General features: G+C 36.5%; 1 long non-coding RNA gene and 1 other non-coding gene across 5 annotated transcripts; one reads left to right on the forward strand and one right to left on the reverse strand.

Moving 5' to 3' along the window:
- Positions 1–3,576: 3,576 nt before the first annotated feature.
- LOC125608486 lies at positions 3,577–3,683 on the reverse strand. The gene has a single exon (XR_007339376.1). It is a non-coding gene; the product is annotated as a small nucleolar RNA R71 (small nucleolar RNA).
- Positions 3,684–9,835: 6,152 nt separating this feature from the next.
- Positions 9,836–13,155, forward strand: LOC125608313. 4 transcript variants are annotated; one of them, XR_007339258.1, is made up of 8 exons: positions 9,836–10,252; positions 10,375–10,475; positions 10,843–11,378; positions 11,524–11,771; positions 11,857–12,359; positions 12,455–12,571; positions 12,641–12,705; positions 12,815–13,155. It is a non-coding gene; the product is annotated as an uncharacterized LOC125608313 (long non-coding RNA). The 4 variants fall into 4 exon arrangements; XR_007339260.1 differs by having other exon boundaries at positions 10,843–11,102; positions 11,315–11,378; positions 12,455–13,155; XR_007339259.1 differs by having other exon boundaries at positions 10,371–10,475; positions 12,455–13,155.
- Positions 13,156–17,804: the final 4,649 nt, after the last annotated feature.

The following is a 17,804-nucleotide window of genomic DNA, read 5'->3' on the forward strand; positions in this document are numbered from 1 at the left end:
TTACTGATATTGGCTAAGCATTAGTTACCTCAAATTTCTTAATGCTCAGCCAAATAAGCTACCTACGTTCGTAGTTACTCATAAAATTAGAATTTATTTAGTTCAAAATTTTTAATGCATTCCGCTTTCATCCTGCATTTTGGGGTTACTTCGTTTTGTTTTTGTCTACGCTATTTTCTGTTATTGATATTTAATATCACAAAGGCAAACAAAAAGTTATACAAATGAGTTTAAAATAGGAAAAGAAATAAAACAAAGAGGGAGCACCGTGTTAGCTTTGCTCTCTGGGTGTTACACTATCGTGCAAAACTGTATCTTTATGCACATGCGCTACTTTATATTAGTTTGTAATCCAATAGGCGTAACTAATTTAACTTTAGTTCCGTATTGTGTGGGTTCATAACCTTTCGTGAATTTGTCCCACGATGAATATTTTTTTCGATTTAAACTCGCTTAGCAAACGTCATATTAACTTTAAATGCATATGAACATTAACATCAAACAAGTCGCTCAATGCTGATGTAAGATAACCAAAAGCATATGTGATCAAGTAGTTTCTTTGAGTGCGCAAGAGAATCGTCATGGGCAGGAGCAGAAGAGTGCATTCAGAGGAAGGTCAACTGACCCCATAAAACATTAAAAAGTAGTTCAGTTTTTCATTAAAAATGTATCCCAACCCAAAAATATACTGACATATCTATCAAATTTCATTCAAGTTCAATTCAATAAATATATTATATACTAAAAGAAATAAAGTTCAATAATACTGAAAACTTCTTACAGTATCTCCAATATACACCTCTATAATTTTCTTTAAAATAGAAATCTCTATTATAAAAGTAAAAATGCTCCAATGTATGCTTCTATAATAAAATTCTTCTATTTTAGATGAAAATATAGAGGAAAGTTACTTTTTATCTCTATATTTAGAGGTAAAAATAACATATCTCTATATTTTCCCCTATAAATAGAGAAACTATATTATAGAGACATACATTGGAGCATCTTCACCTCTATAGTAAATGTTTTCTATTTTAGGAAAAAATATAGAAATAGAAATAGAGGTGGGTTGGAGATGTTTTTAGACTCGAGAAGGGCTTCAATCTAGTTATTATTCATCGAAGCGAGTAGTACTCCCTTCGTTTTATAACAGATAATTTTTTGAAGATTTTTTTTGTTTCAAAATAGATGATGTTTTGATATTTTATTTTATTTTATAACTTTATTGAAAATTGTGTAACTAATTAGACGTTGTAGTCATTTCTGTAACTGGTTAAATAATTTTTAAATAATATTTTTAAAACTACCTTTTAAAGAAAGGTAATTTTTTTTTAATTTTTGTGTACTAAATCAAAACATTATGTATTGCGAAACGGATGGAGTAATAAATAGAAGCCTAGGAAAAAAGAGACAAAATGGGTCTTAGGGTAATCACGAAGTCGAAGTATGAGCAGTGATATCTTGCATATTTACATTGTTTTATCCATTCATTCATAAACATTTTCATCATATAGATTAGAATTTAGACATGTTTAGGTTGCATTTTGCATACATATGTCTCTATCAGGTATTTGAGTACCACATGGAGTTTCTGGAGACATTTGGGTGCATTTGGAGCTCAAAAAGGAGTGTTTAGAGTGGTCATTGGGCGAGCAAGGCATGGAGCGACCAGTCCGGAGCGACACCACCAAGTCGCTCTGACCTCCCTATTGGAGCGACCTTACCAGAGCGACAGGGAGAAGTCGCTCGCGGTTTCATCACTCGGAGACGCGAGAACGAGCCCGGAGCGACCTCCCGGAGCGACACCACGAAGTCGCTCGCATCTCACACCCCTCTCGGAGCGACCTCCCAAAGCGACACCCCGAGGTCGCTCGCGTCTCTATGGCGAGACGACACGAAGCGAAGCCTGGAGCGACCTCTCAGAGCGACCCACTGAGGTCGCTCCCGAAGGCCGGAGCGACTTGCCGGAGCGACATGCCGAGGTCGCTCCGCGCCTATTATCTGCTCGATTTCTGTTTTACTTAAGGGCCTTTTGGTCATTTCATTATGCACGTTTTTACATTTCAAAAACCTATGTTTTAAACATCTTTTGTAGCCACCAGTGGCAGATTATCTTTTATCTTTTGATCTATTGAGAAATACACAAGAATCTCTTGGATTTTGATTGTTATGTTCTTGTGTTATTGTTGATTTCTTATCTATTTCTCTACATGATTAATCTGAAATCCAACATGGGTTTAAGAGGAATCATGGAGATTAGTGAGTAATCACCTTTTGAATTCATGGGTTAGGGAGATTAAGGGTGATTAGGTTAGTTCTAGGATGTTTTAGTGTAGATCATTCTTGTTCCTTGCTAGTAGAGTATTCATAATGCATCTTCTGAGTTGGCCACTCAAAAGTTGATCAATAGACATTTCCCACCCAAAAGGTGTTTGATGAAATGCCTGAGACAACTCTCCTAGGCTTTTAGTATACTTTGCCAAAGACATTTGTTGTTAAAGATGCTAAGATAGCTAATAGACTTGTTAGTAATGATTGCTTTCATATTATTCAACCAAAGACATTTGATGTTTGAGATATGTTAGCAAATGAGCATTCATCTAGACATAGAGCTTGCTTAGAATTGTGTCTAGGCTTAAGGTTGATAGTTTGATTGATCATTTGCCATCCTTAGTTCGATACTTGATCACCCAAGGTCTAATCCCTATGCCCATGAGTTCTCTTTTCCCTTAGTCAAGAAAGTATCATTCTGTTATTGCTTTCTAGTTTAGTAGTAGTTTAAAACCCATCTAAATCATTGGTTGCACTTAGATTAAGTGAGTACTTGTATTCTCAGTGCTTTGATATCCCTCAGAACTGGTTCGACAATCATTTATACTACAACATTTGTCTTAGGAGCCTTGAAAACTCCTAACATCAAATTGGCGCCGTTGCCAAATTCTGAGTAGATTTAAACATTGAGATTTAGTCACTTGCTTGAGACTAAGTCATTTTTATTTTCTTTTGTTACTGATTCTTCTTCACCTCCCTTTAATCTACAGGTGTATGCACTTGAGGAGCAGGGGTCCATCAAACCTAGTTCCAAGAGCTGCAGACATCAGAGCTTTAGAGAGAGAGTGTGCTAGAAAGAGAAGAGAAGAAGAGCAACAGGCTCACTTGCAGAGATTGGATACTGATATGGGAGACATACCTCAAAACCAACAGCGAGCAGCGCGACCTATTGGCACTTATGACCGCCCCAACATTCATGGTCATAGATTGGGAATCCGAGCACCAGCTGTGGCAGCCAACAACTTTGAGATCAAATCAGGACTCCTCAATGTGATCGAGAACAACAAGTATCATGGCTTGGCTCTAGAGGATCCATTTGATCACTTGGACAGGTTCGACAGCTACTGTGGGTTGTCAAAAACCAATGGTGTGTCCGAAGATGCCTTAAAGCTCAAGCTATTCCCTTTCTCTTTGGGGGATAAGGCACGTCAGTGGGAGAAGTCTCTACCCAGCGACTCCATCACCACTTGGGATGACTGCAAGAAAGCATTCTTGGAGAAGTTCTTCTCTACTTCAAGAACTGCTAAGCTGAGAAACGAGATTTCCAGCTTTCAACAGAAGAACTTGGAAGGCTTCAGTGAAGCCTGGGAGAGATTCAAGGGCTACCAAGCTCAATGCCCACACCATGGCTTTTCTAAGGAGAGCTTGCTGAGCACATTCTACCGTGGTGCTCTTCCTAAGTACAGAGCCAGACTGGATACAGCTAGCAATGGGTTCTTCTTGGGGAGAACTGAGGAGGATGCAGAAGAGCTGGTTGACAACATGGTAAAGAGTGATGCAGTCTACAGTGGAGACCACGACAGAGGCAGTAGAACAGATGATAAGCAGACGAGGAAAGAGATCAAAGCTTTGGAAGACAAGATCGACCTACTCATTGCTGAAAAAGCCACCCAAGAGCAGCTGAAGTTTGTTGGTAACTCCAAGCAGGAAGATCCACTTGCTGTCAATGAGGTTGAGGGTTTGGAAGGTCAAGAGGAGTTGTGTTTCATCAACAACAATGGTAGCTGGTACAAAAAGGAGCCCAACTTTCAGTACAACAACTACCAACAGAAATCCTATCCAAACAACCAACAGAGTGGCTATCCGCCAAGAAACAACCAGCAAGGCAGCTATCAGCCTCAGCAAAACCCCTCGTCTGGTTCCTCTGCTCCTCAAGAGAGCAGCACTGATACCTTACTGAAACAAATCTTGGAGTCTCAGACTAGAAGTGAGAAGCATGTTGGTTATGAGTTGAAGAACCTTCATACCAAGATTGATGGGAGCTACAATGAGCTCAACAACAAATTCTCACACCTTGCTTCTACAGTCAGGAATTTAGAGAATCAGTTTGCTTCCATGAACACTCACCAGAATCGCCAGCAAGGATCTCTACCTGGAAAGTCTGACCAAAACCCCAAGGAGGCCAAAGCTATCACCCTTAGGAGTGGTAAGCAGTTACCTCCTAAAACCCTCACCAAGGATGCTGAGAAACTAGGTGAGGGGGTTGCCATCAACATAGATGATGAAGTGGTGATTGTTGATGAGAAGATCAATGACGAGATCTTGGAGAAGATAGTGGAAGCCAAAGGTAAAGGAAAGGTTGGGGAAGAGAAGAAGACAGTAAAAGATGGTGAAGTTGTTACTCCAGCAAGTGAAAGTTCTTTTGTTCCTCCTCCCTATGAACCCAAACTTCCATTCCCTGGTAGATTCAAGAGGCAGCTGCTAGAGAAATACAAGGCTCTGTTTGAGAAGCAAATGAGTGAAGCTCAGGTTGCAATGCCCATCATTGATGCTTTCATGTTGATTCCTCAATACAGCAAGTTCCTGAAAGATGTTGTAGCTGCAAAGAAGAAGGAGATGGAAGGCATGATGATTCTTACCCATGAGTGCAATGCCATCATCCAGAGGCTTGATGTTCAGAGAAATTAGAGGATCCAGGAAGCTTCACACTACCTTGTGCTCTTGGACCTATGGTATTTGAGAAAAGTCTCTGCGATTTGGGAGCTAGTGTCAGCTTGATGCCTTTGTCTGTTGCAAAGAAGCTTGGATTCACTCAGTACAAGAAGTGTAGACTCTCTCTGGTGTTAGCTGATCGTTCAGTGAAGTATCCTGTGGGCATCTTAGAGGACCTCCCTGTGAAGATTGGAAGGTATGAGATACCTACAGATTTTGTGGTGCTTGAGATGGGTGAGGAGGCTCAAGATCCATTGATTCTAGGAAGGCCATTCTTAGCTACAGCAGGAGCTATTGTTAATGTGAAGGAAGGCACGATTGATCTCCATTTGGGTAAAGAGAACATCCTCCACTTTGACATCAAGAGGAAAATGAGGAAACCAACTGTGTTCGGGCAAGCCTTCTACATTGAAGAGATGGACACTCCTGCTGATGAGCACCTTGAAGAGTTACCACCTGAGGACGACGAGGAGGGAGCATCTCCCTCTACTCATTCCCCATAGAAGGTAACCCACCACACTCCCCTGTATATACCATTTTATTTTTGCATATTAGTCTTCTTTTCGGTATCTCTCTCTCTACTTGACAACACAGAGACTGTGTAACTCAAGTTTGGGGGAGGTACCAAGTATTTGATCATGTTTGCTTTGATGTTGTTTCATTGAGTCATGCATTGCATACCTATTTGCATATAAAAAAAAAAAATCAATCATTTAGTTTGCATCATTTGCATTTTTAGGAGAGTCTAGAGCATATAGGTTGCATTCACTTGCATTGGGAGCAATGATTTTAAATGCCTTGTAAAGAACACTACGTTGCACCTGAGTAGCTTTTGCACCTCTCAAAAAGACTTGTATGTTTCGAGCCTTGAAAACTCTTCCTGAAACTTGTTGATTGCTGAAACTCAGTCTTTGAAGCCAACTACAACCTTATTTGAACTGAACGAACTTAATGCTTCTTGCTCATGGTCCCTTGTGTACTGAGTCATGGCTATACACACTTGAGTTGTCACATCCTTTATGCCAATCTTTTTTGACAAACTCTAGTGGTAGACCACTCCCAAAACCTTTCCCTCCTTTTAAGCTTTCATTGTTTGATGAGTGAGGCCTTTTTCGGAAAGTCTTACATGTGCATAATGTTGAGAGTATCGGGAACGACAATGCTTGATCTTCATTCTTGCTAGATTGGGCACTCTATTGTCTAGCTATAGGTGGGGGTGAGTGTTGTGATTATGATTTGGGAGAAATGAAAAAGGAAAAGAATAGACTCTTTGTGCTTAAGTGAATTGTTTTATTGGGATAAGTAGAGAAGCCTCTAGCTCAAGTTTTGAAAGTCTTGGCCCCCAGCCTAAAAAAAAAAAAAAAAAAAAAAAAAAAAAAAGAAAAAAAAAAAAAAAAAAAAAAAAAAAAAGAAAAGAAAAAGAAAAAAAAAAAAAGAAAAGAAAAAGGGGGCTAGCAAAGTTGTTAGGAGCTAAGAAATGTTTTGAGGTTGTGAAAAATCCCTTGTAGATTTCAAAGAGAAGGAGTTAAAGTTCTTAGGATCTTTTGGTGAGAGATGTGAGTTGGGTTTGACATTGGGAAATGATTGTGTGATTTGTATGTTTGGGAAAAGGGTAGAACAATGGAGATTGAGCATTGTATGCATGAGTTGGTCCCTTTCTTAGATATATTATGTGCAATGTCAAGGCTACTTGTTTTGAGAGTAAACCACCTTAAAGATCATATGTTTTGAACCTCTTGAATCACTTGAATAAAAGCCTTCCCTTACCCAACCAAATGACTTGGACCAACTGACCATTTGCAAGAATTCACCTGATGTTTTGTGCTTAATGAATGTGAGAGTTGGTTGATTTGAATGTGTGGATGCTTGATGATGAGTGTAAGAACAAAAAGAGTTAAGATAGGCCTAGAGAAGCTAGAGTGTAATAAGAGAGTGTGCTAGTTGTGTTTCTTTTGGCTATGTGCTCCCACCTTCAACCTCTCTCCCTATGAGTTCTAGAAAGTTCACTTGTGGACAAGTAAAAGAACAAGTTTGGGGGAGTTGATATCTTGCATATTTACATTGTTTTATCCATTCATTCATAAACATTTTCATCATATAGATTAGGATTTAGACATGTTTAGGTTGCATTTTGCATACATATGTCTCTATCAGGTATTTGAGTACCACATGGAGTTTCTGGAGACATTTGGGTGCATTTGGAGCTCAAAAAGGAGTGTTTAGAGTGGTCATTGGGCGAGCAAGGCATGGAGCGACCAGTCCGGAGCGACACCACCAAGTCGCTCTGACCTCCCTATTGGAGCGACCTTACCAGAGCGACAGGGAGAAGTCGCTCGCGGTTTCATCACTCGGAGACGCGAGAACGAGCCCGGAGCGACCTCCCGGAGCGACACCACGAAGTCGCTCGCATCTCACACCCCTCTCGGAGCGACCTCCCAAAGCGACACCCCGAGGTCGCTCGCGTCTCTATGGCGAGACGACACGAAGCGAAGCCTGGAGCGACCTCTCAGAGCGACCCACTGAGGTCGCTCCCGAAGGCCGGAGCGACTTGCCGGAGCGACATGCCGAGGTCGCTCCGCGCCTATTATCTGCTCGATTTCTGTTTTACTTAAGGGCCTTTTGGTCATTTCATTATGCACGTTTTTACATTTCAAAAACCTATGTTTTAAACATCTTTTGTAGCCACCAGTGGCAGATTATCTTTTATCTTTTGATCTATTGAGAAATACACAAGAATCTCTTGGATTTTGATTGTTATGTTCTTGTGTTATTGTTGATTTCTTATCTATTTCTCTACATGATTAATCTGAAATCCAATATGGGTTTAAGAGGAATCATGGAGATTAGTGAGTAATCACCTTTTGAATTCATGGGTTAGGGAGATTAAGGGTGATTAGGTTAGTTCTAGGATGTTTTAGTGTAGATCATTCTTGTTCCTTGCTAGTAGAGTATTCATAATGCATCTTCTGAGTTGGCCACTCAAAAGTTGATCAATAGGCATTTCCCACCCAAAAGGTGTTTGATGAAATGCCTGAGACAACTCTCCTAGGCTTTTAGTATACTTTGCCAAAGACATTTGTTGTTAAAGATGCTAAGATAGCTAATAGACTTGTTAGTAATGATTGCTTTCATATTATTCAACCAAAGACATTTGATGTTTGAGATATGTTAGCAAATGAGCATTCATCTAGACATAGAGCTTGCTTAGAATTGTGTCTAGGCTTAAGGTTGATAGTTTGATTGATCATTTGCCATCCTTAGTTCGATACTTGATCACCCAAGGTCTAATCCCTATGCCCATGAGTTCTCTTTTCCCTTAGTCAAGAAAGTTTCATTCTGTTATTGCTTTCTAGTTTAGTAGTAGTTTAAAACCCATCTAAATCATTGGTTGCACTTAGATTAAGTGAGTACTTGTATTCTCAGTGCTTTGATATCCCTCAGAACTGGTTCGACAATCATTTATACTACAACATTTGTCTTAGGAGCCTTGAAAACTCCTAACATCAAGCAGCTGCCAGTCCCTTAATAAACCCTCTGTTTCTGTAGCATCCAATGATGACCAAACCCCCCTCTCTCTCTCTCTCTCTCTTTACTGCTTTTTTTTGAACATTTTTTTACTACTGTAATTATCCATTTTTCTTATAAAATTTACTTTTACACCGTATCTTAAAAACCGTTTACTAGAAATTAGTACTAATAAGGGGAAAAAGAAAAAGAAAACCTGACCTCATGATTTAAGGAAGTTATTGAGTCATGGACGACAAAGACAAAAGATAGCTTACTCTGGGCATCCGAAGTGGGAAGCTCTTTATAAGTTTCTCAACCAATAGAAAGAGAAAAATGAAGAGAGAGAGTATACATGTAGAGGAAAGAGACACAAAACGATTCTTTAAGAAGGTATTTTCTCAAAGATTTTGAGAGATTGCTCAATACTTGTCATATGTTTAGTGGTTTAGCTATTTTCTAGATATTTTATAATTCAGTTATTATTTTCTTTTTTCTCTAAGAAACTTTGGTAATTTCTCACCACTAAAGATGCTCTCAGCTCATTAAAAGGCCAACAAGAACAAAATTATTCGATTTGACTTTTAATATTACATCAGCGACATAATACAATCCAATTGTAATGTTTATTTAGTCCAGCTATATCAATTTTGCTCTAAATTGTTCGGTTAAATACTAGTACCAGTTTGCACACCTCTATTCATGTGACAAATCATGATCCATCAAGGGGCAACTTCATCATGATGATGATCAGCAAACCATTTTGCATGTCATTGAATCCTCCCTTCCTTACTCTATACCCAATTTCACATATTTTTTCCACACTTTCATTTCCATCAATATACAAAAATATGAAAACCTTATAGAAAAATTCTCTAGAATAACACTTTTTAAGTTTTGTCACAAAAATAGCTCTCAATGAAGAAATGATCAAAATAAGTTTTATTAAATGATAAAAAGTAATTTTTACCCTAAGGTTAACTAATATAGAATTAGGGTTTAGAGTTAAGGGATGAATTTTGGGGATAAGGTTTCGAATTAAAAAAATATTAAAATTTTCAAAAAAAAAAAATATTTTGATCATTTTTTTCTTGAGAACTATTTTTATGATAAATACTTAAAAATATATATTTGAGAGAATTACCCAACCTTATATGTATTATATGTCATGGCGATTGTAATTTCTAAAAAACTTTTAGATAGAACTATTTAGTTAATATTTCTTAATCAAGGGTTTTTTTATTTAGCTAATTATTGATATATAATCGTACATGTACCTTATAGATTCATCAACTTTAACTTTAATTGTTATAAACCTAAATTCTAAAGTATCTAACCTATACTAAAAGGGTTATATGAGCATCAGAGAAGCTGTCCACGTAGGACAATTAAATCAGCCAATCATTATGTGACATCTGTTCACTTTACCGCGTTTCATTTATTCTGTTTCCGTTTGGGCTACATTCTTTGTTATTGTTTTGGTTTATAAAGCCCAATCTTTAAAAAGCAGAGTAAGACGTATGCCTGAAACGCAGAGTTTTTAATTCTATGGTTTCATCTCATTCTCTTCTCCGCCGTTGCAATATCATACCCTAGGGTTTTGATCGAGATGCTTCATCTTCTTCCTACGGATCCAGCAATCTACCTGTTACAGATTCTTACTCTTAAAGCCCTTTTTAAATCCATCCTCCACGATGAAGCTCAACGATTTCTCACTCAATACTCTCATCTCTCTTACAAGCGGTGAAGCTCCTCCTACAAAAAGGTATGTGCTCTTCCCAGAAACATCATTCTCACAATCCTACTACATTCCCATAAACTGTTTTCTAAGAAATCAAAGTCGATAATGGCTAATTCCTCCGTCTTTCTCGCCGATTTGAAAGCTAGCCGCTGCACCTCCACCGCCCAGGTCCGTTTGCTTAGGTTCTGGGAAGATAGGAATGTTAAGCGCGACAGAGAGGGTCAACATTCTCTTCATGGACGCCAAGGTAAATCCGGCTTGACTATGTAGTTTTGTTTTGTTTTTTAATCCTTTCTCGCGTTGTTGTGTTTTGGTTATGAAACTTTCAAACCTAATAGTTCTTCACCGGAGATCAATACATTCATGTCTTCGTTATTCTCCATAAGTTTTTGTTATCTTCAAATATTTGGGATATGATCATTGTTGTGATTGTTGATTCTTTTTTACTTTTTTCGTATATTTTATTCATACCTAAAATTCAAATAGTCCGTGTAGAGACATCCATATGCTTATGTCTTTTGATTATGAAAAAGTTAACAAGCGCTTTAGTTTATTTTTAATGATTGCAATATTTATTTCATTTGTTTATGTTTCCAATTTTTCATGCTTTGCAGGCCACTCTCACCTAAGCCACCGTGAACGTCTACCGCTTAAACACATTCAGACATCTTTTCACTGTTGGTTAAGTGTACTCTGTTAGCGGCTTTGAGCTGTCCGGACTTCAAGCTGTCCGACTCTCCTGTGTCGATCCGGTTCAATATTGAGACGGGTTTGAAAGACTTAACTGACCCAGGTTCACCAATTCCTCAAGAACGTTTCAGGTTCTGCAAAGATGAGTTGCTTGGTCTAGCAAACACCAACACCCATCTTCCAGGTAACCCTATTATTTTTTTTTTGCAAATATGTCATTGATAAATCGATCCACACCGGAATCTTGGATGAGAATCAAGGTATTTTGTAATTTATATGTAAAGGCTTATATAGTTTATTTCTTAATAAACATCATCCTCACAACTCCTAATAACACCAGAAACTTCTTTTCTCATATATCCTTCTAGATATGAGTTGATTGATAAATTTGTGCAGGAGCATGGGCTAACTGAATAGTTCCTCCGTGCCTGTCCTTTTGGTATAATGCCTGATGGATCAGGTAACAATCATTAAAACCATAAACTATGTCTTAATGTATCACATTAGTATGAAACCATGTCAACTTGCAGGGTGAAAATTTTGATTCCAAGTCAATTGACCTATATTATCTTAATAATTATTTCTTCACCTTTATTTTCTTTCAGGCACCAAATTTTTTAGGTGAATCCTTAGACGTTAACGACAATAACAAGTCGGTTTACTGGAGGAGAAGAAGGAGATAGTGAGAACAAGAATGATATGACAAAGGAGGTGAAGAGCAAAAACAAGCAAGACAAGCGAAGAAGTAGAAAACTAACGAATGAGACATATTGCGGTCGCTAGGAATAGGAAGCAAATGAACGAGCATCTTCGTAACCTCAAGTCTCTTTTGTCTGGATCCTACGTTCAATGGGTATCATGATAACACATATACATCTTCATTTCGTGATTGTATTCATTATTTTAAAATATTTTTTTAATATGCATGTATATAACAGAGAGATCAAGCGTCGATCATAGGTGGAATAGAGTTTGTAAGAGAGCTTGAGCAACTTCTACAATGCCTAGAGTCACATGAGTCGTATAGGAGGAGGAGGAGGGCTCCGGGAAGAAACAGCTGAGAACGAGTCGTGCTTGGCTGATGTGGAGGTGAAGCTGCTAGAGTTTGATGCCATGATCAAGAAACTTTCAAGAAGAAGACCAGGACAACTTATTAAGACTATTGCTTTTTTGGAGGATCTTCATCTCTCTATTCTTCACACTTACATGACTACCATGGAGCAAACAGTCCTCTACTCCTTCAATGTCAAGGCAAGTTTCACCTTTGTACATTATACTCTTAGGCATTCATATATATAGTACATCCTCAAATAAAGTTTTTTACCCATATATTTGGATTGATTTAAATAAAATATGCATATATTAGTAACCTACAAGGAAAAGTGGACGTTGAAGGTTTCCTCTCAGCACAAGCTGCCATAGATGCAATTAAGGGCTCCATGTAAGTTTGTTTTCTCCAAAACACCAGAGTATTTTACACGTTTACTCTGTTACCTTAGTCACAGCAAACAATGTAATGTTTTGATGTAAACGCAGGGATCTTTACGCAGCTAACATCAAAGCTGGCTTGCAGCGTTAATGAACATACCGGTCAATCTGTTCCTCCAGGTTTGCGTTGATGCCTTCTCCGGCTCGCTGGAGAACAAACTCACTGTGAGTGGATCAGTCTCACCGTTGGATAACATCCTATTTTTGAATTTGAATTTAAGCCACTTCGTTCAGTGTATTTTTTCTGCAGAGCTAATGTGTCTGAAAATGAGAGGCGAACAGGTCTTTATGATTATCAGGTATGCTCTCTTTTGTACTTGAAACAACACCTCTAACAAACGACTGGTGAGTGTATATGGGAGTATTTTGGATGGGTTTTGTTAGATAGACTGAAAGATGTCTGTGCAGAGCCATGATCAATATTCTAAGGCAAGAAACATGGACGGATAATAGAGAAGCGGGAATATCCGAAGGATTCTTTTACATGCGTTTGGAGAAAATCTTTAGCTTAGTGGATGTCTGACTGATCAAACTTCAGAGTACGCACCAAGGGGCAAGCCTATGGAACATCCCAGATTCAATACATATCATACTTGGTGAGACAATAAGTTTAGAAGATCACAAACAAGTAACTGTTTTTAGGTGTGAGAGAGCTTCTTGAGTATGAATGTTATAATAACAAAACGGGTTGTATTGCAGCGATACTAATGTGGTTGCTCCATTCATATATTGAAATGAATTTTCAGATTGTTGTTAACTCAGTAAGATAGCTTTGTTTTCATTCGAAATAAATAAATATATTTTTGGTTTAATTCATTTTAACAGAATCTCTTTCACACATAGCCCAAATTTGATAGTACATTCAATCAAGTTTTTGCTTAAGTCGATTACGTGGAAATTCATTATATCAACAAAAATTAATAAAAAGTAAATAATTTACACATGTACTAGAAACTCAATAAATTAATATTTGATAAATAAATAAATACAATAATTAATAAAAAATTCAGTTCCAAGTTGAATATGTGCAGAATATAATTTTGGGTAAGTCCTAATCCCTTTTAGATCCGGTTTTAAATATTTCACTTATAAATAATTGAAAATTTTCATTTATCATACAGTTTCAACTTCTACCTATTTTCAACTGAAACTAACGAAAAATATAATTAAAGTTAAGCATTATTACATTTCAAAATGACATTTAAAATTAGCATTCTACATGAAAATTTCATATAATAATTTACATATTTTTGCAGAATTTTGTTTTCATGAAGGGACGTCATCATATGAAACAACATAAATTTACAGATCCTAACAATCATTTAATATTTATAAAATTTCTCACATCTCTTACTCCTATTATTTGAACTGAATGTATTAAAAACATCAAATGGTCCATATATATATTAAATAAACCATTGTACATAAAAATTGTAATTTAAAATTATAAATATTTATTTAGACATATTTTAACAAATAAAAATTAAAACATTTGATTATACTAATATGTTTATATTTTTAATATTGTCAAGACTTAAATTTAAATTTTATAGCAAAATAATTATGATAATCTATATTATTATTATTATCAGCAAGGAGAAAGTGAAGTCGTTCACGCTCTTCATGTGGTATCCATTCCCTTTTCTTCTGCAGCAAATATCCCATTAGCAGATTGAAGTCATTCAATCTAATGTATTCAAATCATGCAGTAATGTGATCTTTTTTTTTTTTTTTTTTTTTTTTTTTTTTGACAGCACAGTAATGTGATCAAGAACTTACATTCACCTTCCTCTTTCTATATATTTTTATGTATTTTCAAGAATTGATCAAACTTTGCAACTTATTACTTATAACATCATAAAACTCATCGAGCAATGTTTTAAAACTAATTCTAACTATCTATAGTCAAACTAAAACAAACATTAAAAAAACAAAATAATAATCTCCTATAAAACTTTTAATGATTAATAAGTACGATTTTTAAAATGAATAGTCAAATAAATATATAAATTGTTTTAGTAAAAAATATAAATATTAATATTAATTTCAGTTAAGAATAAGTTAAACATATTAAGTAATTTGTATAATTTATTTCACACCCGTAGTAAGAGAAAATGCGTTTGTATATTTTTATTTACATAATAGTTTGTAAAGAAATATTTAGTGTAAATAATATCATAGTTTTATAAAATACTAAAATAAATTAGGCTGGTTTTCAACTTTTACAAATAAAAAAATATTATTTGTAAACTTAGAAAAGAATATGTTAATTAACACAATGAAACTTATATATATATATATATATATATATATATTTTAAAAACAATCAACACAAGTATGAGAGTCAATCAGGAAGGAAAAAAGTTCTTCGATTGGCTCCTTTAGGTTGGGGAAGATCATCCACAATTAGAATCGCGATATGAGCGTGAAGACTACCATGAACAAATGATAACTGTCGATAAATCATTGATTCGTGAGTTATGTTGACCCATTAAAAGAAGTTGTTGATACCGCATATGGAGAAGTCAACAAACTGACAAATTCCCAGACCTCCTACACTGATAAAGCTATACTCACACCCCGTAATGAAACCATCGATGAAATCAATGCTTATACAATCTCACAGACCGACGGGGTGTCACGAGATTACTTCAGCTCAGACAGCTTTGAGATATCGGACACTACATCAGATCAAAATGATACATTATATGCCTTTGAGTATCTCAATTCATTGGAATTCTCAGGGTTGTCTTCGCACAAACTAACTATGAAAGTTGGTGCCTCAGTTATGCTTCTGCGAAACATAAATAAAAAAAATGATTATGCAATGGTACCCGTATGATCCTAACCCACATTGGCGACCGCTTATCAAGGGCAAAATTATCACTGGCTCACACATTGGAGAAGAAGTCTTGATCCCAAGGATTGTTCTTTTGTATGATGAAACAAAGTTACGTTCATATTACGTCGGCGGCAATTCCCTATCAGATTGTGTTATGCAATGCAATCAACAAAAGCCAAGGCCAAAGTTTAAAAGATGTCATCTTATATCTGCCTAAACCGGTCTTCGCTCGTGGTCAACTTTATGTGGTCCTCTCACGTGTCACAAGCAAAGCAGGATTAACAATCATCAAAAGCGAAGATTCCCACCAGCTGAAAAGCGAAGAACATAGTCTACAAAGAAATATTCAAAGGCCTTCCCCCCCCCCCCCCCCCCCCCCCCCCCCCCCCCCCCAAAAAAAAGTATTTTTAATTAAAATTAGTAGTTTTCACTTCCACCATTTTTCAAAAGTCTTCTGATAAAATATTCTATTCACAGATTTACAACGCCCAACATATCAACCATACGATGATACAATTAAATAAAGAAGGACTTACACAGAATTTTTACCAAGCTATGCCAGGTATGGATCTTTTTATATAAATAACCATAGCTTGGTATTTACTTAAATTTAAGTTTACTAACTTATTTTTAACCAAGTTCAGGTTATTTTTTTCTTATGGTCCATAGCGCAGCTTCTGATTTTCAAAAGACTTGATTTCTTTCTTACATTATTTATGATTACTTAGCTACTCTTTTTTTTAAAACAATTGCATAAACTCGATATTCACCAATTTTCAAAATATTTTGAAAAATACAATGCTTCCATTCCAAACAAAAACATTCGAACTTATAATCAAAAATCGAGTATCAACATACTTTTCCGCGCATCGCGCGGAGAAAGACTCTAGTTTGGTTAAAAGCCGTATCTAAAAGTTTTTGAACATATAAATAGACCATAACCGATCAATAAAAGATAAAAATTTAATACCAATTTTAAATAGTAATTATTTCCATACATACTTTAAATGTTTAAAGATTTTAAAAAACATAAATTTTATTTTAGGTGTTTAAAAGTTCTAGCAGTCGCAGATCATAGTACATATTTGGCGGGGAGAAGATAGTGTTAAGTTGTTAACTGTAAACTCTCTCACCCACCCGTGTGAAGCCGCAATATGATTGGACGAGAGAAATGACTGGCACGTGAACGAACGACTTCCATGATTATTCGTCAACTCGTTTGCTGCTATCATTAACTGTGATTATACTTACATGACAATGTGGAAGAAACATAGACAGTTTTCATTCATGATCTTTTATTTATTTCACCAAGGTTAGCATTTACACAGTTACAGATCTTTAGAGAAAAGGGTTTCATCTGCAATCCAATCAAAACCTCCCTCTAGAAAAAAGGTTTCAAAGATAAAGACCTCTTAAAGGCCTTGTTGGTCCATGAGGGTGTATATTCCTTGAGCCTCAATCAGAACCAACGCCAATAAAAAGAGGTTGTTGATATCTTATCAAGAATATTTGAGGACAGTTTACAATAAAGAGAGTGTTGCAAACTAAACATGTTTGCAAATGATGAAAAATGGTTTCAGGATAGCTCCCACGGAACCAAAACATAATCATATATACTAATCAGTTTTTAAAGTGAGTAGAGGATGAACCTGAATCATATAATTGCATATCACGAGAGACATGAACAGTCTGAAAAAGAAAGGCTACAGCATTCAAAAGACAATACACATAACTAACGAATTATCCGAAAGAAGATGATGCACATTCTTTCAATTAGCGTATAGTTAGTTGCTTTGGAGTTGCAGTAAGCTTGGAAGATATGAAGAGCAACACAGTGGCGGATAATATCTCTTATGAGGAGAAGAACTGTTTTGGAGATAGGGAGCTTCTCGGATTCTCACAGATTTGAAGTATCCATCTTGTCCGAAGACGTGAGCAGTTTGGTGGAGACATCCAAAACTGAGCCTTTCTAGAACGAAAACCACAGCAATTTTCTTCTCCTCGTCAACGAGAAAACTCCCAGCAGTAGGGTCAACCCAATAGCCAGTGACCGCTTTCAAAAACTTTGTCCACGACACAACCTCTGGACCAATCTCAGGACAAAATTGTCTTCATTAGGATTTCTTTCTCTGCTCTACTCTGCCGGGTTTCTCTTTTCATGGTGACGAAGTCGACTTGCCCATCATTTTGTTTTGATGGACCTCTCATGGCCCAAAGAGTGAGTATGTTTTACCTTTAGAAATGCAAAAAAAAAAAAAAAAATTTCTTAGATGATATTTCAAATTTATTCGCCCTTTATTAGGAACTAACATTTACAAAAGAATTATATGACTACTTTGGCTACTTTTCTATGCTAGGATATGTGTAAGTGTAATCATATCTTCCAAGCTTACTGCAACTCAACCAAGCAGGCTAATAGGAAAGCATGTGCATCATCTTCTTTCGGATAACTCGTTAATTTATGTGTATTGTCTTTTGAATGTTTTTAGCCTCTCTTTTCAGACTGTTCATGTCTCTCGTGATATGTAATACATGATATAGGTTCATCCTCTACTC

The sequence above is a fragment of the Brassica napus genome, chromosome A4 (assembly GCF_020379485.1).
Source record: "Brassica napus cultivar Da-Ae chromosome A4, Da-Ae, whole genome shotgun sequence".
NCBI lineage: Eukaryota > Viridiplantae > Streptophyta > Magnoliopsida > Brassicales > Brassicaceae > Brassica > Brassica napus.